At 45.2% G+C, this 6,297-nt stretch overlaps 1 pseudogene; it reads left to right on the top strand.

Annotated features, from left to right (window-relative positions):
* LOC140723147 (uncharacterized) overlaps positions 1-5,946 on the top strand; it is a 168,672-nt pseudogene extending 162,726 nt beyond the window's left edge.
* Positions 5,947-6,297: the final 351 nt, after the last annotated feature.

Here is a 6,297-nt window from a genome sequence, read left to right as displayed (position 1 = left end):
TCTTTTGGTTCCATACATAGCCGACGACACTGATCTTCAGGAGACCAATTTTATCACTTATTATCCCTTTGTTCTTAACATACCTGTAGAAGCTCTTAGGATTATTCTTCACCCTGAATGCCAAAGCAACCTCATGTCTTCTTTTAACCCTCCTGATTTCTTTAAGTATTTTCTTACTCTTTTTATACTCCTCAAGCATCTTATTCCTCCCTGTTGCATGTAAATGTTATACATATATCTCTTCTCCTTTATCAGAGTTCCAATATCCCTCGAGAACCAAGGTTCCTTATAATTGTTCGTTTTGCCTTTAACCCTAACAGGAACAAAAAAAAATCTGCACTCTCAAAATTTCTCCTTTGAAGGCCTCCCAATTACCAATCACATTCGTGCCAGAGAATAACTTGTTCCAATCTACGCGTTTTAGAGCCTTTCTCATTTCTTCAAATTTGGCTCTTTTTCCGGTTTATAACTTCATCCCGAGGACCAGATCTATCTTTTATCCATGATCAAGTTGAAACTAATGACGTTATGAACAATGGAAACAAAGTGTTCCCCTACACACACTTCCGTCACCTGCCCTAACTCACTTCCTAATAGGAGATCTAATATTACATCCTGCCTAGTTGGTATATCTATATATTGATTTAGAAAACTTTGCTGAACACATTTCACAAACTCTAACCCATCTAGACCTTTAACAGTATGGAAGTCCCAATCAATGTGTGGGACTCCCACACATTTTAGACATCCTCTTTTAGACATCCTGATTTACTTATGTGTTCTCTTGCATTTCTTATGCTCCATAAGAAACTGCCTGCCTATCCCTGTTATGCAACTCCATTCATTTTGTGCTTCACCAGGGTCTCAATATCTCTTGAAATCCATGTTTCCCCTATAGTTTCTATCTTTACCTTTTATTCTGACAAACACATACCCGCTTTGTACTTTCAAGATTTTACTTTGAAGGTCTCCCATTTACCAAGCACACCTTTGCCATAAAGCAGCCTGTCCCAGTCCACAGTTGCCAGGTCCTAGTGTCATATTCCGGGGTGTTGATCCATGTCTTGAACACATCCACCTTTCCTACGCTGCTCCTTGTACTGTAATATTCAGGGCTCAGCATATTCACTGCACCATGCTCAACGTTTTTATTCCTGACTTTGTCTGAGGACTGAAAAATAACTGTCTGCACAACCTGTCCACTACATCCACTCTCCTTTCTGTTATTCAGACTCCCATTACCCCTGCAACTTTAGTTTACCCCCACCTACCCCAACTCCAGCATGCAGCTCTAGCACCCCTTTAGGCTTTCCTCTCCCAGATCAATAAAAAGGACGTTCAGACCATGTACAGGCAGATAGGAATAAATGGGGGCACTTATGAACTACATGAAATTCAAGTGAACACTGATGAAAGAAATAAAAGAAGGCATGAGGTTGCCCCAGCAGACAAGGTGAAGGAGAATCCTCAGGGATTGTGCAGATATGTTCAGAGCAAAAAGATTGCAAGGGAAAAATTAATATTAATCCTCTGGAAGATCAGAATGGTAATCCATATGAGGAGACAAAATAGATGTGGGAGAGTTTTTCCGCATCCATATTTACACAGGAGATGGACACAGAGTCTATAGAAGTGAGGTAAAGCTTCATGGACCCTGTACAGATTACAGAGGTGGAGGCGTTTGCTGTCTTAAGGCAAATTGTGTGGATCCATCCCCAGGGCCTGACAAGTTGTTCCCTGTGACCCTGCGGATGACAAGTGCAGAAATTGTAGCGGCCCAAGCACAGATATTTAAATCATCCTTAGTGACAGGTGAGTGACTGGAGGATTGGAGGGCAGCCAATGTTGTTCTGCTGTTCAAGGAAGACTCTAAAAATAATCTATCAATAATTGTACATTGGTGAGTCTGACATTAGTACTGGGAAAGTTATAGGAAGGTATATGCAGGAACCGGATAAAAGTATTTGGATAGATGTGGACTGATTAAAGATAGACAGCATGGCTTTGTGCATGGTAGGTCATGTCTAGCCAATCTTATAGAGTCTCTCGAGGAAGTTATCAGGGAAGTGGATGAAGGCAAGGCAGTAGATGTTGTCTACATGGACGTTAGGAAGGCACTTTACAAAGTCTCATATGGGAGGTTGATCAAGAAGGTTCGGTCACTCAGCATTCAAGACGAGATAGTAAATTGGATGAGACACTGTCTTTGGGAGAAGTCAGAGTGTGGTAGCACATGGTTGCCTCTCTGACCAGAGGCCAGTGACTAGTGGTGAGTCATAGGATCAGTGCTGGATCTGATGTTGTTTGTCATCTATATCAAGAATCTGGATAATGGTGTGTTAAACCGGATCAGCAGATTTGTAGATGACACCAAGACTGGTGGTGTAGTGGTCAGTGAGGAAGACTAACATGGCTTGCAGTGCGATCTGGACCCGCTGGGAAAATGGTTTGAAAAATGGAAAAAGGTATTTAATGCAGACAAGTGTGAGGTGTTGCACTTTGGTATGATCTACCAATGCAGGTCTCTCACAGTGACTGGTCAGGCACGGAGGAGTTTTGTAGAAGAAAGGGACCTGGGAATACAAGTTTTTAATTCACTGAAACTGGTATCATAGTTAGATAGTGATGGGAAAAAAATCAGCCCATTGGCCTTCATGAACCAAAGTACTGAAAACAATAAATGGATGTTATGTTGACTTGTAGAAGGCATTGGTGAGGCCTAATTTGGAGTACTGTGTGCAGTTTTCTTCACGTACCTACATGAAAGATGTAAAAGAGGTTGAAAGAGTTCAGAGAAAATTCACAAGGATGTTGCCAGGTCTAGAAGACATGGGTTATTAGGAAAGATTGAACAGGGCAGGACTTTATTCCTTGGAATGTAGAAGAATTGAGAGAAGATTTGAAGGAGGTGTACCAAAATTAGGAGGGCTATACATGGGGTAAATGGAAGCTTTTTCATTTTTTCAAAAATGGCTTTTCCCACTGAGATTGGGTGGAACGAGAACCAGAGGCATGGATAAAGGGTGAAAGGTGAAACATTAAGGTCAACATCAGGGGATACTTATTTAAACAGACGATCATCCAGTTGTGGAATGAGCAGACAACCTAACTGGTGCATGCGAGCTCAATTTCAACATATAAGAGGATTGTATAGGTACCTGGATGGTAGGGGTATGGGAGTAGACATCTTAAATAGATCAACACTAACTAGATGAACAAAGGGCCTGTTCTTGTGTTGTACCTTTCTATGATTCTGTCACAAGAACATGAAATAATACTATTATTCATTTAATTCATTTTATCAGCTGAGCGGACCAACCATTCATCCGGGCAGGAAATTTTCAGATGGCTTTAAAACTGTTGGAACTTTAAATTGACAGCAGGTAAAAGAAAATCCCAGCTGCATGTCAAAAAAGTCTAATTCGGGAGAGTGTTTCAGTTACTGTGGCGCCAGGAACCCACAGCTCAGTGAGAAATGGGGATAATACCCATGGAGAGAGTCAAACTGAGCCACGTCACGAATTGGAGATGGCAGAAATGCCCCATTCTTATAGAGACAGGAAGGACATCAGACAGTTTGATGGTCATTCCAGATACCAGCAGTATGCCCAGTCAGGAGACGATTTCTCTGACCAACTTGGGCTGATCCTCACTGTAACAGTGTGATGTCAGATCACACCTTGGCAACTAAAGTGATCTCATCTGAAATGTTGTACTACACCCATTGATGGATTTTGTAAATCTTTTTACAGGTTAAAAACGAGAAGGAATTTGTCTTCAGGAATCTCAAACACGGCACGCCAATTTTGCTGTCTATATCTAGATATTTATAAAGTGGAGTCGACCGTCCTTCCTGCTCAGACTGTGGGGAGGGATCCACTAGGTCATCTGACCAACTGTCAAGCCGGTCATTTTCCACAGGAGAAAGGCCGTTCACCTGCTCAGACATTGGGAATGGATTCACTCGGTCAACTCAATTGAAGTTACATCAGCAAATTCACGCTGGGCAAGAACGTTCACCTGTTCTTTGTGAGAGAGGAGATTCAGTCGGTCATCCCACCTGTGGACACAACAGTCAGTTTCCATTGGGCAGAGGCAGGTCATCTGCTGAATTTGTGGGGAGGGATTTACTCGGTCATCTCACATAATGGCTCCAATTCACTCTGGAGAGCAGCCGTCACCTGCTCGGACTGTGGGAAGGGATTCACTAAATTAACTCCCCTACTGAGACCTCAGTCAACTCACGCTGGCGAGCGGCCATTCACCTGCTTAGACTGTGGGAAAGGATTCACTCGGTCATCCAGCCTACTGAGTCATCAGCGAGTTCACACTGGGGAGAAGCCGTTCATCTGCTCAGTCTGTGGGAAGGGATTCACTCACTTATCCACCCTACTGAGTCATCAGCGAGTTCACACTGGGGAGAAGCCATTCACCTGCTCGGACTGCGGGAAAAGATTCACTCAGTCATCCAACCTACAGAGTCATCAGCGAGTCACACTGGGGAGAAGCCGTTCACCTGCTCGGAATGTGGAAAGGGATTCAGACAGATATCTCACCTACTGAGTCATCAGCTAGTTCACACTGGGGAGAAGCCGTTCACCTGCTCAGAATGTGGGAAGGGATTCACTCACTCATCCCATCTTCAGGGACACCGGCGAGTTCACACTGGGGAGAGGCCATTCACCTGCTCGGACTGTGGGAAGGGATTCACACAGTCATCCAGCCTTCAGAGTCATCTGCGAATTCACACTGGGGAAAGCCGTTCACCTGCTCAGAATGTGGGAAGGGATTCACTCACTCATCCCATCTACAGAGACACCAGCGAGTTCACACTGGAGAGAGGCCATTCACCTGCTCGGACTGTGGGAAGGGATTCACACAGTCATCTAGCCTTCAGAGTCATCTGCGAGTTCACACTGGAGAGAGGCCGTTCGCCTGCTCAGAATGTGGGAAGCGATTCACTCGTTCATCCTACCTACTGAGTCATCAGCGAGTTCACACTGGGGAGAGGCCATTCACCTGTTCCGAATGTGGGAAGGGATTCACTCAGTCATCCCACCTACAGAGTCATCAACGAGTTCACACTGGGGAGAGGCCATTCACCTGCTCGGACTGCGGGAGGAGATTCACTCAGTCATCCAACCTACAGAGTCATCAGCGAGTTCACACTGGGGAGAGGCCGTTCACCTGCTCAGAATGTGGGAAGAGATTCACTCGTTCATCCGACCTACTGAGTCATCAGCGAGTTCACACTGGGGAGAGCCGTTCACCTGCTCAGAATGTGGGAAGAGATTCACACGTTCATCCTACCTACTGAGTCATCAGCGAGTTCACACTGGGGATAAGCCGTTCACCTGCTCAGTCTGTGGGAAGAGATTCACTCAGTCATCCCACCTACAGAGTCATCAGCGAGTTCAGACTGGGGATAAGCCGTTCACCTGCTCAGTCTGTGGGAAGAGATTCACTCAGTCATCCAACTTACTGGTACATCATCGAGCTCACACTGGTGAGAAGCCGTTCACCTGCTCAGAATGTGGGCAGAGATTCACTCTGTCATGCAACCTACAGACTCACCGGCGAGTTCACACTGGGGAAAGGCCGTTCACCTGCTCAGTCTGTGGGAAGGGATTCACTCGGTTATCCCACCTACAGAGTCATCAGCGAGTTCACACTGGGGAGAAGCCGTTCATCTGCTCCGTCTGTGGAAAGAGATTCACTAAGTCATCCAACTTACTGGTTCATCATCGAGCTCACACTGATGAGAAGCCATTCAACTGCTCAGAATGTGGGAAGGGGTTCACTCAGTCATCCAGCCTTCAGAGTCATCAGCGAGTTCACACTGGAGAGAAGCCGTTCAGCTGCTAAGAATGTGGGAAAGGATTCATTCAGTCATCCCAACTACTGGCACAACAGTCAGTTCACAGTAGGGAGTGGTCGTTGTTATGAATCCCTAGGTTTCGTTTGCTGTGGACTGTTATTTTATAAGAGAGAGAGAGAGAGAGAGAGAGAGAGAGAGAGAGAGAGAGAGAGAGAGAGAGAGAGAGAGAGAGAGAGAGAGAGAGAGAGAGAGAGAGAGAGAGAGAGAGAGAGAGAGAGAGAGAGAGTCTGACTTGCAACTTGTTTAAGTCGTTCGCAGCTTGTTTAGTATTAACCGAGGACACAGACACTCAGAGTCAGGCAGAAACGAAGGAGTGGAAATGGAACAGTCGACAGAAAGGCACTAGTAGCCAAGGGTCACTATTTGTGACTTTCCTATGCCCACAAGGGTGGGTTAATTATCGATTCGGCATAAAGTAC

This window comes from Hemitrygon akajei, unplaced genomic scaffold (genome assembly GCF_048418815.1).
Source record: "Hemitrygon akajei unplaced genomic scaffold, sHemAka1.3 Scf000102, whole genome shotgun sequence".
In the NCBI taxonomy this organism is placed as follows: domain Eukaryota; kingdom Metazoa; phylum Chordata; class Chondrichthyes; order Myliobatiformes; family Dasyatidae; genus Hemitrygon; species Hemitrygon akajei.
This window is presented reverse-complemented; position numbering and strand designations above follow the sequence as displayed.